The sequence below is a fragment of the Schistocerca serialis genome, chromosome 7 (genome assembly GCF_023864345.2).
Source record: "Schistocerca serialis cubense isolate TAMUIC-IGC-003099 chromosome 7, iqSchSeri2.2, whole genome shotgun sequence".
Classification (NCBI taxonomy): domain Eukaryota; kingdom Metazoa; phylum Arthropoda; class Insecta; order Orthoptera; family Acrididae; genus Schistocerca; species Schistocerca serialis.
This window is the reverse complement of record NC_064644.1, coordinates 632158789-632177776: the sequence shown is the minus strand read 5'-3', so window position 1 is coordinate 632177776 and position 18988 is coordinate 632158789. Positions and strand designations below refer to the sequence as shown.

Here is an 18988-nt window from a genome sequence, read left to right as displayed (position 1 = left end):
ACTTTTGTGCCACTAACAGCCTTACATATGACCAGAATTTATTTGGATTTTGTGAAATGTCATTTGACAATATTCTGCTACAGTAGTCATTGAAGGCTTCATGCATTGCTCTCTTGACAGCCAAACATGTTTCATCCAGCCTCTCTCAATCTATAATCCTACACTTTGTTTTACACGTATTATGCAGTAATCTCTGTTCCTTTAGAAGTTTTCTTTACAGTGACTGTATACCATGGAGGTTGCATCCCATTATGAACTGTTCTACTAGGAACCTATCTACTCAGTGCGTGGTCAACTGTTCTTTTCAAGTAGAGGAAGAGCACCTCTCCATGCTCCTGACGTGCGCTGAAAGTTTCAAGTTCCTCACTGAGATAAGATATTACTGATTTCTACTTAGTTAACTGAATGCATAATAAGAGGGAAACATTCCAAGCAGGAAAATATATCTAAAAACAAAAATGATGTGACTTACCATACGAAAGCGCTGGCAGGTCGATAGACACACAAACAAACACAATCATACACACAAAATTCTAGTTTTCGCTACCAACGGTTGCTTCATCAGGAAAGAGGGAAATACGAAAGGATGTGGGTTTTAAGGGAGAGGGTAAGGAGTCATTCCAATCCCAGGAGCGGAAAGACTTACCTTAGGGGGAAGAAAGAACAGGTATACACTTGCACACACACCCATATCCAACCACACATACACAGACACAAGCAGACATTTGTAAAGGCAAAGAGATTCGACAGAGATGTCAGTCGAGGCAGAAGTACAGAGGCAAAGATGTTGTTGAAAGACAGGTGAGCTATGAGCAGCGGCAACTTGAAATTAGCAGAGGTTGAGGCCTGGCGGATAACGAGAAGAGAGGATATACTGAAGGGCAAGTTCCCATCTCCGGAGTTCTGCAACGCAGAAAATCTTTTTGGTTTCGATGCCTTTCACGTTTTTGGGTTCTCCATAGATGACTCTGTCAATATTGTCTCTGACGCTATTCCTTATGCTCAACTGGATTCCTTGTCGACTACATTTTTGTCCCTTTTTTCTCCCAGTTTAGGCCGTGCGAACGACTTTGAAGCTCATATTACGCTCAAACCCCACTGCTCGGCCTAAGTTTTTTCGGGCTCTGCCCATTCCTGTGGCCCTTCGAAATCGGGTTAAACGGAGTTGGATCGTCTCACTGCGTCAGGGGTCTTACTTCCTGTCACTTCCAGTGAGTGGTTACAGGCCGCTGCCCCGAAGTCATCTCTGTCACCGTGGCCTTCACCTGAGAAGCCCTGGCAGCGCATTCATGCTGACTTTGCGGGACCTTTTTTAGGTACTTATTGGCTCCTTGTAATTGACGCCTACTCTAACTTTCCTTTCATTGTCCATTGCATGTCACCTACCACCGTGGCAACCACCAGTGCTCTCGCCTGCATTTTTTCTTTGGAAGGCCTCCCCTGTACTCTTGTTACTGATAATGGTCCGAAAATTTGCCTCTTTCCGACTTTGCAGATTTTTGTGCTCGTCACGGCGTTACTCATGTCACGGCCCCGCCGTTCCATCCACAATGCAACGGTGGGGCTGAACGGCTGGTCCGCACATTTAAGGCTCAGATGCGAAAACTTCTGACTTCTTCTGCTGCTGATGATGCGCTTCACCTGTTCCTGGCGTCTTACCGTTTCACCCCCCATGGGTGATCACAGCCCGGCTGAGCTCTTACATGGCGACAGCCCCCGCACGCTACTTCATCTTCTGCGGCCTCCCTCCTCACGGCCGCGGGTTGCCTTCCCTTGGCCGGTTCACCGCCGACGACCTCGTCTGGGTACGGGGATATGGCAGGTGGCCAAAAAGGAGCCCGGGCCGCATCTTACGACACTGTGGCAGACGCCTGTATGAAATCCAGATGGACATGGGTGTTGCAGTGCGTCATTTGGACCAGCTTCGGACTCGGGTGCCAGCAACGCCTGTTCTGAATGCCGCCACACCACCTTTGGCTCTACCTGATGCTCGGGATCTTGGCATCTCTCAATACTCACAACGCAGCCCTCTCACCGTCATTGCGATGCCAGCACCAGAACGGACGCCACCAGGAGACGTGCCCATGCAGGAACCGGAGGATCATCCTCTGTCAGAGTACAGCTACTCGCCTCCTTCTCCAACGGACGCCGACACATCGCCCACGTCTCCTGTCATTTCAACCCGTTATCATCGGGGACACTTCCGTCCGTACGGGAAGCCTACTCCTCGAGACTTTACGGCGAGTCAAACAACGCCTATGGACGTTAGCCATCTCCAGGACACCTCCATCAAGACCAGTGCAACAATTTCAAAGGGGGGAAAAGTGTTGTGACTCGCCGATTATTCAAAGTGCTGCCGCGCAATTACACATGTCCTCTACGTGCGGTGCTGTCTGCCAGCCATGCAGCAGCTGCGCCACCTAAGCGGCCAGCTGAGCAGCGGCCGCTAGACTGAGACTCAGTGTTGAATCGAATGCCGACTTGTACACAGGTCAACTTACTCAGTGACTTATATGTGTTGTTGTGTTGTTCCTAAATATATGTGTTAAACTTGAAGTTCTAACACTTCTCTTTGGCAGTAATCTTTTATACAATTCTATTCTACTAGAATGATCCTGCAGTTAATGAGGTCCCAAATGTTTCATTGTATCCTCAATTGACTGCTCTCTTTCTTGATTTTAGTTTCAATATTACATTTCTCCCCCCCCCCCCCCCCCCCCTCCCCGTCTCCACGCTCACTCCATCATTTTCTATGCTGATCACTTCTGCTTTGCAGTCAATATTAGAGGTGAAACTGGTGACAGAAGACATGCAGAAAATGTAAGTCTATATGTCTGTCAGTTTAAATATTTTACAATAAAATATGAGCCTAAAGTATGCTTTGTGAGAAAAAGCTATCAGAAACATAATAGTATGTGAAATAACTACCTCTATGTTATTTATATGAAATCAAATAACAACACCAAAACATTTGATGATGAGCACTGTAAACAGAAATTGTAAATGGAAACCACTGAAATTGTAAGGTACCAAAAATGTTGTCTTACACTTGGGACTAAGAGAACTATGTCTACTCTAAGTGACGTTAAAAGGGCAATATCACAGCCCTTGACCATTTGGTACCTCAAAGATTTCCAGTTCTTTGCCCACATTCTCCGCCAACTGAGAACATAAAGGGTAGATTTCACTTCATGGTCTTCTTTCCTGCACTTAGCTTCCAAACATCAACTCTCACATATAATTTAAAATCAACAGTACAGGATGTCAACAGCATAGAAACAAAACCAAATACACACAATTATAATGTTGTTTTCAGACTTAGGCCTGTAAGTTCAATATTATATTCTCTTAGTTTTTTGTTCTTTTCGAGGGTTTTGAATGGATTTAAGAACACTAGAAACACATGATTCTATGCCTTTAGCAAACTCAAGTGGTCCACTTTTAACTAAATTTGAGTTTTCTTTTACACTGAATAAGATGCTGCACATTGTTCCCAATTTATTTCTTGGGTTGGTAGTAAAATATTTAACCAATGGTGGTCCAAAATTTCTATACAGTTATTTTATAGTTTCTGTTTTTAGGACTTTTCCAATTTAGGAACACAATAAGGATCTGTTGAACCACATGCTGAAAACTATAAATTTCTACATCAATTCTTTAAGTCTGAAGACAACATAACCATACCATTAAACAGAGACTCACATTACACAGGACTGAAAGAATATGCACATAAAAACGCACATCACTAAAAATTAAAATAAAATTATATTTATACGCAGGTACTACTCAGGACAGTAAAATGTTATTATAAATGAATCAACCAAAAAGAAGACATCAGGGGTAACATGAGAAACTAAAAAGGTTTTCAGCTAGTGAAGGAGGCAAGTTGAAAGTATATTTTACAACAACAAGCATTTTTGGTTACATTCAAAACATTTGTGGTACATTCAAAACATAAATAAATCATGAAGCTAGTTGTTTATCTCACCATTTTTTCAAGTTGCGTGAAAATTGCACAAAAGTAGGGAACACCATTTGTGCCGTAACAAAGAGCAGAACAGCATTAGATGAAATATAAAATAATCCATTCACTGTTCAATAAAACATATTAGATATTTATGGCAACTGAGTTTAAATTCACACTAACCACAAAAGCAAATCAGAGTAGTTAGAAACAGGATAAGTTTAAGGAAGAAAAGTTGAAGTACAAGATGGAGGAAAGGAAATATGAACAAGCTTTAATATCTGGTACAGTGAGATGTACCCTCTGTCATACTCTTCATAGTGGTTTGCAGAGTGTGGATGAACACTGTTCTGTGTTTTATTTTAATGACAATTATTGTCAGTTTCTTCTTGTTTTGTTTATAAGAAAGGAATGAGGACATCATTAGATCTTTTGAAGAGTACACAACATAAATCACAAAATGTTATTTCTGTATTAGCAAAAAATTGGACTACATTGTATGATAGAGATGAAAAAGAAACCGTGATTAAATTCTTTCTGTGTTAGATTCCTGAACCTGCCGATCTTTGAAAGAGAGAGAGAGAGAGAGAGAGAGAGAGAGAGAGAGAGATAGAGAGAGAGAGATAATTGGGGGGGGGGGGGATGGGATTTAATTGTATCCCCCCATGCAGCCGTAGCATTTTGGCATGTTGTACATTGGTCAGATCATCAGTAGCTTGGAGGACTCGTATGTAGGGCATAAGCAACACACACACACACTTAATAATAGTCAAGAAAATTTGCAACCGCAAAATATTGCCTCAGTACAGGTTATAGAATCTAATATACAACACAGATATTTCAATATGCATATCCAGTTACTGGAATAGTGTTATTAAGAAAGCTGTTGAGAGACAGAAGTTTTTGCTTAAAATGTTATAATTTACACCAGATGATGTACAAAATAAACTCCAAATTACTGTAACAACATAGTGCACAAGGCACACATTCATTTTCTAATTACAACAATCATACCCCAAACTATAACAATTAAAATATTGAAGACCAGCATTAAATTTTCCAACTACAACCAATTCCTCCATTTTACAACAGCATAAATGAATGCAGCTCTTTTTCCCCAAATTTCCTGCTTCAGAGTATTACTGTCATAATGAAGTCTTTTAAGAATTAGAGGCACAAACAGATTAATAAATACAAACAAAATCAGGAATATTCAATTTGCTCAAGGCTACCAAATGAAAGAAGAAAGGGGGCTAGGGAGGAGAAAACAAGATCACATAAGAAAGAAATAAACTGCTGATTGTTTGCATCATTCCTAGATTCAAAACCCTAAGCAAAAGAAACGGTGATGGTAGCATTGATTTAAAATCATGTCAGAAAAGACGGCAGCTAATTCTAGGTGATCCTCCATAAAGCCATGGTCTCACGTTGTCAAACCCCTGCAGCATTGTTTGAGGGACAATGATTTGACATTGATTGTTAAGTCAAAAAGGCAATGCATCTTTGACTGAAGAAACAATCAAAAATATATTCTTTTAATGGAATATTTACATTGCAGTGTACTGATCTGAGAAACATACTGAAAAGAAACATGACTATGTTGAGAAATTTTCATTTTGTATTTTCTTATATTTGTAACCGCAGTACATGAAAAAAGTGACACTCGACATTTGAGTTAACTGAAAGATGAAAGATTAGGGTTTCATGCCCTGCCGATCCTTGTCCCCAAACAGGGACAGCCCGCAAACAGAATTCTACCAACCAGCTTGGACTGAAAACATAACACACAAGAATCGTGCCCGTGAGTGTAGATGACACTCGGAATATCACATAACACGGATACCCGAGGATGGTGTCTGTCAGAGCAGATTGCAGATGAAGCATGATGGCTGAGGGAACAAATTACAGACCTGCTCCATCTGATGATCAGTCTCAAGTAGCACTTTGTAAAAGCAACAACTAATGTCACCGAAATATGCGAGTAAGACAATGATGTCCGACTGTGCAAAGGACAACTCGGGAATTTCAGCAAACTTCTGGAAAAACCTGAAGAATTAAATTGACAGAAACCTGTTCTGGATTGGTAACTTAAAAAATAAAACATTTTCAATCTCTGGACAAGTCACACACAAGAAAGATAATAGGCCTTTAAAAAAGAGGATACCATACAGTGTAAAGCTGAAACATGTAAATTAGTCTGGCCAATATGCTCTACACCTGAGCAAAAGTGTCAATGAAGTGGTGCACCTTTTAGGAACTGTTAAAAAAGTGTCATTTTACATCAATGAACACAGCAATGACAACCTGATCCTAAGAGAAAAGAGCTGATACACACTATTCATTTAAGAATGAACACTTCACCTCAACTTTTCACAGCACAGGACCATCAAAAATTGAAACAATAGAGCAACACAGAGGACGCTACCACACAGTTGGGGGAGGGCACAGAGAGAGAGAGAGAGTTTAATGACCTACTTACTCACTTTTTACTGGCAACAAGATAAGAGTGCAGGTGGTGTCATATCAAAATTGTAGAGAACATGCACGAGAAAAAGTTTTAACAACAGCAAATTAACGTACTTGCTAGTGCTTATTTTTTGTTTTAAATATCTCTCTCAAATTGATTAGGTATTGGAAAAAGAAAGATAAATATTTTGAATTAAGACTTAAAACAGGATGGTACCGGGTACCATACTGGCCTGAATATAAGATACACCATTTCTACAAAAAATCTCCAAAAAAATTAGAGTATACAGCACACCCCATAAAAACTGGGACTTTTATGAATCATAGAAACCTCAACTGTAGTGCTTCTTCTTAAGTTTGAAATGAAACAAAAATATCACTACAGTTTGTAAATCAATTGTTGTGTATGAGGTAGCAATGCAAACATTCTCTTTGTTGATATCCCATTTAGGTAGTGACTACAGAGGGATCCAGAAAAGTGTAGACATTTTCTGATAGTTATTACCTTTGGAACAATGTGTTATATGGCTGCAATTTTGAGTGGTAGCATAAACCACTGTTTTCCCAACAGATCTTGTAGTGTGGGTTTCCAGCAGATGACAATGCAGCACTGAATGAAGTACAACTATTGTTTGAAAAATGCAAGGCTTTACTGAAACAACAATTTATTGTATTTGGTATCAATTTTAAGCCGACAATACTGTTTAAAATGTGCACAAGTAAAGGTCCTCCGAACAAGAACATCAACCTCCAGGTTCCAGCATTGCTGTATTGCAACATTTTTCTAGATCATCTCAAGAATCTATGAAGCAGGGTGTATGGGGAAGTGGGATAAGCTGATCAAGTGCATGATAAATTCTGAAGACTGCAAAGTGGAAAGTGTACATTCCAAGATTGTTTCACACTATGAATGAGGACAACTGGAATTGAAGGATGGAGCACTACGAGTGATCTGAAGGCATGCTTCACGAAGATGAATGGTTTGCAGGGAAGGTTATCTGGCCTAATGAGGCACAATTCAACCTGAATGGTAATGTAAACTGCCATAGCTGCGTGTATTGGGCTGCTGAAAATCCTCATGTTCACATGGACAAACATGTTACTTCACTTGGTGTTCATGTGTGGTGTTGTCCGTCATAGTATTGTTTCTCTGACCCATTCTTCTTTGAAGGTACATAAATGGTGAGGTGTATCACATGCTGCAAACATTGATTTTATTAGCCATCCAAGTGGTGTTTGGAAACAAAAGATTTTTACCTACAAGACTGTACTCCACCTCACCACCACAGAGATATCAGATTCTACTTAGATGAAAATCTACCTGGACGACGGATAAGTCGAAGAGGAGCTGTCAAGTGCCCACCAAGGTCACAGGACCTTACAATTCTCGACTTCTACCAATGGGGGAACTCGACAAACAAAGTTTACCAACAGAACCCAGCTACACTGAATGAGATATGAGAGACCATCAAGACATCCTGTGCAGCTACCACACTGGCAACACTGACAGCTGTACTTCAGTCAACAATTCAGCAACATTGATGTTACTTGGCTGCTAACAGGTGTCACTTTGAACACACAAAATGATCTTCCTCCCATGCAAGAATTTTGACACTATGCCATTTTGTTCCATCAATATTGACTATCAAAGAGAGTCTACAGTTTTCTGGACCCCTCTGTATTACCACTGTCACAGTTTCACTATTTTAGACAATGGGACAGGCATAGTTTTTCCCTAACTAAAGAATATAATTTATTCTTCACCAATGAAGCACAACATTGAGTGAAAATTTTGGAATTCGGTACAGTTACGTTGCAAATTTCAAACTCACAGTTATTCATCTAACAGATGTGCTTTTTAAAGGTACGGTTCAAGAAATGCTGCACATGCAATGCCCGGGATTGTAGCGACGGCACTGTACTTTGGGAGGAGAGTGACAAAAATACTGACAGTGACAAAACAATGAATGTTAGTGAAGTTAAGAGTGTCTTACATGAAAACTGCAACTGAAAGCTTTGTTTTTGTGTGTAATTTATCTACAGTGTACTACAAAAAAAGTGGTTAAGGGTAAATCACATTTTGAAAAGCTTTTGTAAATGGGCAACTTGACAAATTATTTTTAATTAAGTTTCTCTCTTTTTCGAAATTAAAGGTGCAACTTATATTCAGGCCAATTCGATGTGTATACACTCCTGGAAATGGAAAAAGGAACACATTGACACCAGTGTGTCAGACCCACCATACTTGCTTCGGACACTGCGAGATGGCTGTACAAGCAATGATCACACGCACGGCACAGCGGACACACCAGGAACCGCGGTGTTGGCCGTCGAATGGCGCTAGCTGCGCAGCATTTGTGCACCGCCGCCGTCAGTGTCAGCCAGTTTGCCATGGCATACGGAGCTCCATCGCAGTCTTTAACACTGGTAGCATGCCGCGACAGCGTTGACGTGAACCATATGTGCAGTTGACGGACTTTGAGCGAGGGCGTATAGTGGGCATGCAGGAGGTCGGGTGGACGTACCGCCGAATTGCTCAACACGTGGGGCGTGAGGTCTCCACAGTACATCGATGTTGTCGCCAGTGGTCGGCGGAAGGTGCACGTGCCCGTTGACCTGGGACCGGACCGCAGCGATGCACGGATGCACGCCAAGACCGTAGGATCCTACGCAGTGCCGTAGGGGACCGCACCGCCACTTCCCAGCAAATTAGGGACACTGTTGCTCCTGGTGTATCGGCGAGGACCATTCGCAACCGTCTCCATGAAGCTGGGCTACGGTCCCGCACACCGTTAGGCCGTCTTCCGCTCATGCCCCAACATCGTGCAGCCTGCCTCCAGTGGTGTCGCGACAGGCGTGAATGGAGGGACGAATGGAGACGTGTCGTCTTCAGCGATGAGAGTCGCTTCTGCCTTGGTGCCAATGATGGTCGTATACGTGTTTGGCGCCGTGCAGGTGAGCGCCACAATCAGGACTGCATACGACCGAGGCACACAGGGCCAACACCCGGCATCATGGTGTGGGGAGCGATCTCCTACACTGGCCGTACACCACTGGTGATCGTCGAGGGGACACTGAATAGTGCACGGTACATCCAAACCGTCATCGAACCCATCGTTCTACCATTCCTAGACCGGCAAGGGAACTTGCTGTATCAACAGGACAATGCATGTCCGCATGTATCCCGTGCCACCCAACGTGCTCTAGAAGGTGTAAGTCAACTACCCTGGCCAGCAAGATCTCCGGATCTGTCCCCCATTGAGCATGTTTGGGACTGGATGAAGCGTCGTCTCATGCGGTCTGCACGTCCAGCAAGAACGCTGGTCCAACTGAGGCGCCAGGTGGAAATGGCATGGCAAGCCATTGCACAGGACTACATCCAGCATCTCTACGATCGTCTCCATGGGAGAATAGCAGCCTGCATTGCTGCGAAAGGTGGATATACACTGTACTAGTGCCGACATTGTGCATGCTCTGTTGCCTGTGTCTATGTGCCTGTGGTTCTGTCAGTGTGATCATGTGATGTATCTGACCCCAGGAATGTGCCAACAAAGTTTCCACTTCCTGGGACAATGAATTCACGGTGTTCTTATTTCAATTTCCAGGAGTGTATAATTTATGATAACTATGAACAGACTTTGAAATTTGCCTACATCACACCAGGTATACTTAACTTATTTCACTTACCCAAACAGATGCTCATGTCAGGTGGAAGTCTCCTCTAGTTCCCCCACTTTTGGCCAGAAGCATTATTTCAGATATCACAATGTCATGACTCACAGCTTTGCACATATCATACACTGTTAAGGCAGACACCGATACAGCAGTGAGAGCTTCCATCTCCACGCCCGTCTGCCCTCTACACTTTGCCGTGCCAGTTATAATCACACAGTTGAGAGCAGAGTCCAGTTCAATGTCCACAGCCACAGAGGATAAAGTTATGTTATGACACAGAGGGATAAGGCTGGACGTCTGCTTGGACCCCACAATTCCCGCCAGGCGAGCAATGCTAAGTACGTCACCTTTCTTCAGGCCATTTTCTCGTACGAGTTTCATCAGTTCGGGTCCCACAAAAACCTTTGCTCATGCTGTCACCAGCTTCGAACCCACGTTGACCATTTTCGCCCTGCCGGTCCGGTCAACATGAGTCAGACTTCCGGACTGTGCTCCCAAACTGCAGAAATGGCAAGAGAAGACAGAGGGCTGTGCTCTGTGTGTTTGTCTTGTTAGGAGTCCTGCATTGCACATAATGCTTGGGGTACAGGGAAGCAAAAGAAACTGTTTTCTAGATTCAGTCACTACACTCAAATTATGTGACAACAACTGAGACATCTATGTATCCGACACAAACAGGGGCGAAATATTGGTATCTGAGAAGAAGTACTTTTGAAAATCTTGTTTCTGAAGGTTTAACAACTTCCGACTTTGTGCCTTCACGACATCACTACAGCCATTAAGTTCAGGGCCACCTGGAACAAAAATACAAGCTGTAACAAAGAACTCTTCATAATCTGAAAATAGGTTAACTACAAAAGAATTTTCAAGCATTCGTGTTGAAACACCCCCGATTAATCCCTTTACTGGATTTTGGGTAATTTACCGAAGCCACCAAACAATTAATTATTATGATATATGACCGTGTGCTTAATGGATGAAAGGCTATTGGTTGTTCTGCTGTGGTTTCAGGAGTATTTCAACCGAATGCGGCTGTTCTGAGACGGAATAGCTAATGATTGAAAGTTTGTCTATTGTTAAGTATCACAAAGGTTGCGATGTACAACTGATATATATTTCCTACTAACACACAAATTCTGAGGCAGTTGCTACCTTTGCCTTACACGTCTAATTGTGGTTATCTCTTTTTATTGATTGCTGATTTTCAGTACTTTGTCACACGCAATGCTGATGGTTAACATTCACAACAATCCTCACTGCAATCCATGGTTGTTGCTGGCCGACGCGGTTGACGTGAAACACGTAATTCGGCACTTGTCACTTTCTGTTTCTTATCACTCGCGAATCGGCATTAGTGAGAGTCAACCCCACGACGATCAGGGGGACGTGCTCACTTGTCATACTCCAGTGAATTTTACCGTTTACAACTCACTCGACCACCATTCTTGCCCGTCTTTTCCGCTCTACTTCTCACTCGACACTCTACCATACTACTGCGCACTCAGCACTAGTCTCACTGCCTACTGCAGCGCTCGACAATCTACTCCTGTTGGCTATCGACCTGGGCATCAGATACTAGCATCAATGTTTGTTGGATCACGGATCCCTTACAGTGTTCAAGACAAGTTCTTTGAACCTTAATGATCTGTGATGATTCTTTTCTTTCCTAAGCTAAGGTCGAAAATCTGGGGAGGGGCGGGAGTCAGCACACCCTGTTCTGGTCACTGCCAGCTTTCTTGACCTCAGAGTCACTACGTCTCACTCCAACAGTTCCTCAATGGGCATCACAAGGCTTGGTGCACCTCGTTCCAGTCCTCCCACCAAGGAAAACCACGGGCAGTACTATGGGTGAGTCACAGCTGAGCAGCTGCCTTCCCCCTGTACCTGCAGTAGCTGCGAGAGGATATTTGTGTTACACATACGCTAAAACTGGCGTAGATGCCACAGGACACTTTTTGGAGTGTCACTAACAAGCACACGCTGCTACACACTTGACAGTGCTAGGTGGCCAAGAGTTCTGGCTCAAAGTTCCTGCAACTGTGGTTGGAACTTCCCCAGTGTGACTCTCCCATTCTTTAATAGGGTATTTCAGTGTCCGGGGCACGTTCACATTGGACAACACTGTCCAGTACAGGCTGCTGTCTTCCACCCGTGCTCTCTTGCACTGAGCATTGCATCTTCCACAAGTGAGTCATAAGGACTCCCCTCTTCTGTATGTACACTAAAAAAGCAAAATTGTCTTTTCAGACGAAAAAGTAAAACTGTCTCATACCCACATTCTATCCTTAAAAGTATCCTTATGTCTGGGAGACGCAGATCCACCGAGCAGATCCCACCCGACGACCCGTAGCAAGACTGCAGCACAAGAGGCAGGAGTGCCATCTGTTCCCTTCGACGTTTCTGTCTTGCTTTGCCACCTATCAGTAAGTGATGAACCAGCTAAATCTGGACTTTGCTGCCACAAATCAAGAAGCAATGGCTCGGAGACAGCATGAGCTCATTGTCCAACTGACGTGTGGACATTGGGCATTGTTCAAGGAAATGCTTGAAAAGTCATATCCCACAAATTCCCAAAATTACACAAAGCAGGAAACTTGTTGAAGCTGTCAAAGCCCTTACCACCGCAGTTCAGGATGCAATAGCAGGTACCATTAAGGTACTTATACCACAAGAATGCTCAAATGGCCCTGCTCCCAGAAATACAGGGGCCAATGTCAATGAGAGATCATCTCGGGAGATACTGGCTGTACAAACAGCATATTAGCAGGCTCCAGGGGATCATACAGGCTAAATTAAAACTTTTAAAACCACAAACTGGGACAATACACTCGCAGGGCTGCACACCACATGACCTGGAGTGTGGCAAATAGCTGTCCACTCCACCAAGAAGAAATACTACACACCAAGTTTACAAATACCTTACAGACCAGCATTCTCCATGGAGGAGAAGCATGAGCTGATGACCAGAACACTAGCAACATCATTCACACTGAATCTGGCTCCTTCCAATCCAGCACTGCTACTTGAAATGGACCAGGAGGTTACATGGCTTGTAACCCAGCCCAAGTGCAATGTAACAATACATACTGCTACACATGAAATTACACAGGTTATTAAGCACAAAACAGCTAGAAAAGCTCCTGGTCCCAATCACTTTCAAAACCGTGTCACCCAGGAGTTCATGAATAAAGCTATAGAGCATCTCACACATATGACGAATACCATTCTACAACATCAACACTTCCCTGTCCTGATGTTCAGGAAGCCAGGGAAATACCACTCCCTACCACAAAATTACGGAGCCATCAGCCTGCTGAGCTCCCTGAATAAGATTGTTGAGAAGATGATTCTCAAACATCTTACTATGCACTGCAACACCAATGACTCACTGAGACTGGAGCAATTTGGATTCAGCAATCACCACTCCACAACACAACAACTCCTCCATGTAGTAGTACATATTACACACACCCCCAACACCAACAAAGCTACAGGAGCGCTGATCCTGGTCTTCAGTCATCAACAGCACAATCGTCTCATTCGCAAACTCTGCACTGCTAGTCTCTCCGACGAGCTCGTACATCTTACACACTCATATCTCACCCACAGAAGCTTCAACACCGACATTCAGGGCAAACAGTCAACACAACACAGTATACAAGTGGGAGTACCCCAAGGCAGCATCCAAGGGCCCCTCTAGTTTAATCTCTACGTCACTGACTTTCCAACTGAACAAAACACAATGGCAACCATCTACGCAGATGACACTACCATCCTAGTGCAAGACTGAAAACCATCAGGCATAATTCGCAACTGCAAACAAAACTGCCTAGCTGGAATGACAGTGTGTTAAAGCAAATGCGACAAGTGTGAAGCAGTTCTGTTCACTGACAAACCATAACAACTGCACAAACATTAAGTGTTCTGGCATACCCACAAGCTCTGGAATGAAAATTAAGATTGCAAGAGCTAAGAAGGCAGTGAACACACCGTCAGCCAATAGCCCACTGGCAAGGACCACACCACGACGGGAGCAGGCCCCTAGACAAAGAGAATATAAGTGCCACTCCTGCCAGCCTCGGCCACTCAGTATTTGGACAGGATTAGGACAGTATACGAACAGGCCTAGCGCTGAATGCTACAATAACAGTTATTAGTGATCCACAAACTGTGTGTCAAACTTGCACGAACATTGTATATAGCAAAGGACTCGCATTTATACTGCATGTCGCCTATTGCTTGCGACACCATTGTAAATTCCAGGTTAAGCATTGTCTAGCTTCTTATTTGTAATAAAAACTATTAATGTTGTTTGCTTGAATTGTTGTATAGCATTTTGAGAATGCAGCATCCTTTAGGCACCCTATACAAGATGAGTGGGCAGGACCCCACATTAAGACTGCAGACAAATAACACTACACACACGCCCAATACGTTTCAGTGTTAAAGTCATATACTTCAGTGACAGGCCAACTGAGCAAATGCAAGGCTCAAACAGTGTTACTCTAAGCTCAACAGGTAAAGCACACTGAATAGGAGGGTATCGAGGTCCGTGTACATGATACTGATTAGACCCATGATGATACATGCAGCTGCAGTCTGGGGTTACGTGGCTCTGACCGCCTGTGCCGCCTACAGGTGATACAGAACGAAGTGCACCACAGTCCACACACACTGTCGACCTTCACAGAGAATACTGCCTTGAAACTCACACACAGATATTCAAAAAACTCACCACACGACTGTACAGGAACTTGAGACACTCTGACAATCACTTCATTCTTAACCTGGGAAACTACGACCACAACCACAGGTGAAAACACAAACGCTGAAAAACACTTCTATCTAGGGACAATTAATCACCTGTTGACAGCACAAGCTCACAGACAAAATAAACACTGGTGAATCCCTGCATTACAGCAAAACTAAATGGCATTGCCAGCTGCAAATATCTAGCTGACCAACTGACAATACGGGAAAGCAGTATTGCACACTAAACATAAACATATCCAACCAAACCTCTTTATGGCCAATTGACCACTCGTATAACGACCTTGGCATGTTACAAGTACAGATGCTGCAGGTGGCCCAGGAGACACTCAGGTGCATAGCCCAGGAGTACCCCTCCTCAATAGGACTGACACTTGTAAAGAGTATTTTAAGCTGCGACAATGGTATCGAGCATCGCACAATACCCAAAACTAACAACAACCTCACCCTTGCAGACAGAAAGAAACTGCTACTGCTCTTACTATCTGTCCAGACTATTGCAGAAGTTCTTTTCCTTTGGTGCTTGCCTCGGCACTTTTCTCCCTCTGCCCTTAAAACTGCTACCTTCTGCTCACTTCTCGACCACTTCTATCACCTCAAAGTGACTGTATAAGTGGGTAATCCTACGGACAACATCATGACCTCACATCCTGTGCACTTCTCAATTGTAACGAAGCTAACGGAGGTGATGATAGAACTTTGGTGATGGTCACCATGTCAGTGTGGGTGTGGAGTAGCTTCGCCCTTTAAAGAAAAAGGCATTACCACGAATTGGACCTGGGTCCTCCACATAGCAGCAAGATATGCTGACCTCTGAGCTGCTCAAATGGACAAGAGAGAATTTAGCATTAATTGCAAAGTTTGCAACCATAACAATCACAATATAAATAATTTCCATAGAGAATATGCATTGAAGCTTAGGGTTAAGAAAACTGTTTTATATTCAGGTGCAACACCCTTTTAACATCTGCCAGCCAACATTAGGAGCAATCTGGAAATCCCCAAATATTCAAAATTAAAGTAAAAAATGTTTTATTAGCCAGTCCACCAATAATTAACCTGGATATGTGAATTTACCTACCTGTCCCACCTCAGATACACAACACACAAACACTTTCTAACAGAAAACCATATTTAGCAATGCAACATATTCTCTAGGAGCAGACAGGAATGGTAGATGGTTTACTCCACAGAGGGAAGCTGGCAGCAGCTTTGGAAAACCTTTTGAAGTGGTGATTCCATCATAATAATAGCCTATGTGCAGGTACGGTTGGTTCTCTATGGAACAGAAACTACTGTACCGGTCCCAACGTGGCATTGACAGCATAAAGGGCATTGCACAGGAAGGAAGTATATGAATTTATCAGAATAAGTTTAGATGACAGTGTCCTGTGTAAAATTAAATGCCCATTTAGCATGAAGTATTAAATCAAAATAGTGGCAGAGCAGTTTAAGTAGCAGAGCATTGGCTTTTTTCAAGTAGTTGTTTCTCTGTATATTTATAAAAATAAAATGATGTAGAACTAATCCCCTTGAATAATGATTAATGTGAGCAGATTAGTAGTAGATGAAAATGGTTGTTAGTAGTTCAGTGGCACTTCTCACTTACTCGTTTTACACCCCTGAAGGCTCTCATCGGTGATGGAGCTGTTGGAATATTACATGTGAATGAATGGCTGAACTCGATAATTTTCAAGGTATTCAATATTCTTGTACAGTGCATTCAAAACAAAGTTATATAGAAATGAAGGGGGATGTGTACTTCATAAACTGGCTTGACAACAAGCACACAACGAAGCAGTGTGATGTAGCTTACTCAAGCACCTCAGTTTTGCAGGAGACCCTGAGGCAACAAGTACACACATCATGTTTGCTCACAGTTTTTTATTGCCTGTGCTCGAGCACAGTATGAAATGTATTAATTTTTATGGAGTCAGCTATCCGTCCAATTTCCTTTCTAGAAGTGGAACAAAATGAATAATATTTTTCAAATACAGTGCTTAAAAAAGTTTCACACTGCCCCCACAGCTTGCATACTTTGTTTTTAACCCATTTGTGGGCACATTTTTTGTAGCAGCCCTGTAAAGTTAATTGTTTTGGTATCATTTTTGAAGTATCAACTACATTTAATTTTTGATTATTTTATTTTTGTGATTTAGGAGCAAAAAACTATAGTGGTAAGTATACTTCCCACTGTCTTTAGTAAGCTGTTAAGAGTTACTACTACATGTGAAAAAAAGGAATTTTCTGTTTTTATTTGACTATCTATTTTACAATCCTAGAAACTTCATTTAACACTACTTAAAGAAACGAGCTGAGACAAGTCACAACAGCATATATTGCAGAATGAAACAATGTGTTCTGTTGTAACAAGTGACAACAGCACTGATATTATGACAAACAGACACCAGTTGTTTAGCATATTATCACAAAAGGTCAACCACATCCAGAGGAGGTACAACATTTTCCCAAGAGCAGAGTAAAACAACTAAATTAGTGGTAAGTATGGTCAGTTGGTGGTAAGTATCTTTTCTGCAGTCCAAAAAAGAAATTAATTTTGTGGTAAGTATATTCCCCTTGTATCACGGAAAAATTACTTTGGTAGCAAGCATACTTCCCAGTGGCCTTCAAAACAACATTATTTGGTGGCACATATATTTGCAACTGCTTCTGAAAGGAACTACCACTTCTGTATGCTCCTGGCATCCAGTGATAGTCCGCTGCACCAGTTTACTTTCTTTTTGTTATGAAATATAGCTTTTAGTGCTGTGAGAAATATACAGCCCACCAAATAACAGTGTTTTAATGGCTCTAGGAAAATATGCTTTCCATCAAAATAGTTTCTCAAAATGGTTTGGGAAGTACACTTACTGTATTTACCCGAATCTAAGCCGCACTCAAATCTAAGCCGCACCTGAAAAATGAGACTCGAAATCAAGGAAAAAAAATTTTCCCGAATCTAAGCAGCACTTGAAATTTGTGACTCGAAATTTAAGGAGGAGAAACGTCTTAGACCACATCTCCAAACCGAAACAAAGTTGGTCCATTGTAATATGAGACAATTTAGGTCGAATGAATGATGATACAGCTACAGTAGTTTGGTGCGTGTGGTAAACTTAGCAGTTAAGCTTTACCATGTAGTCATTGCTATGCGTCAGGCTCTCCGTCCATATTTATACTAGAGAGCCTTTTTCACGTGCTTCGTCTGGTTTGAATTGATTGCTTATTTTTCTTTTATCTGATAAGTGCCGTTCTCTTTGTTATAGGTGTTTCCGTCACTCCAAGCTCAAAATGCAATATCATACTGTGCCATGCATTGTTTGTCACATTCTGATTATGCGTGTTTACGGCCTGTCGCCACTCGCGGGATGGCTTGCTTTTGCGCACGATACTGCTGCTTACAATTAAAAAAAAAAAAAAGAGAGAGGAATCGTCTCATCAGCAAAACAATGGCAAGAGACTGCTATTTGTTGTTACTTACACTGCTGGTTTCTTTGATAATGTTCAACAAGAACCATATAGTAGACTGCATATGATAGATGTTCCAAACGAAAGTTTAGCCAAAAATTTTCTCCGTTTGAAAATTTTTGCAGACGCCTCTTTAGTGCATTACATTCTGCACAGAAATTAGAACCATCTTAGGTTTAAAAATCTAGTCAGTTGCCATGCTTCATTTCTGACTGTATCACTATTCAGCATAGGAATAATACAAATATAAACATGACATGATATATATATTCTTCCGCGTTTGCTGTTGTCTCACTCTAGTTTCGTAGTTTATTAGGAAGACAGGATTTAAATGAGATAGCAGGAAACACATAGGAATACATGGCAAAATGTTTACATTCGTATTATTCTTATGGTGAAGAGAATACTGCATGTGATTCACAATTCATAAAAGTTGCTATTAACAACCATCTCTTGTCACAGGTAGGACAAAAATTCAGAACGTAGACTTGGCCATATTGACAAACATCCCAAACAGTCTTCCAGTCGGATTTTCGAAGTACATTGAAAGGCTGCAACATTCAGAGATGAAGAATACGGGATTTGTATTTACTTCATTGGATAAAGTATGAAAATGCAGTGGTCGAAACTCGGGGCAGAGAAAAA

General features: G+C 42.3%; 1 protein-coding gene across 1 annotated transcript in view; it reads right to left on the bottom strand.

The window, feature by feature from the left end:
* Positions 1-18988, bottom strand: part of LOC126412425 (uncharacterized) — a 217093-nt gene that overhangs the window by 3247 nt on the left and 194858 nt on the right. The window contains exon 8 of the mRNA XM_050082020.1: positions 10118-10899. The gene's annotated coding sequence lies outside the window, so the exon portion shown is untranslated. The remainder of the gene's footprint in view (positions 1-10117; positions 10900-18988) is intronic.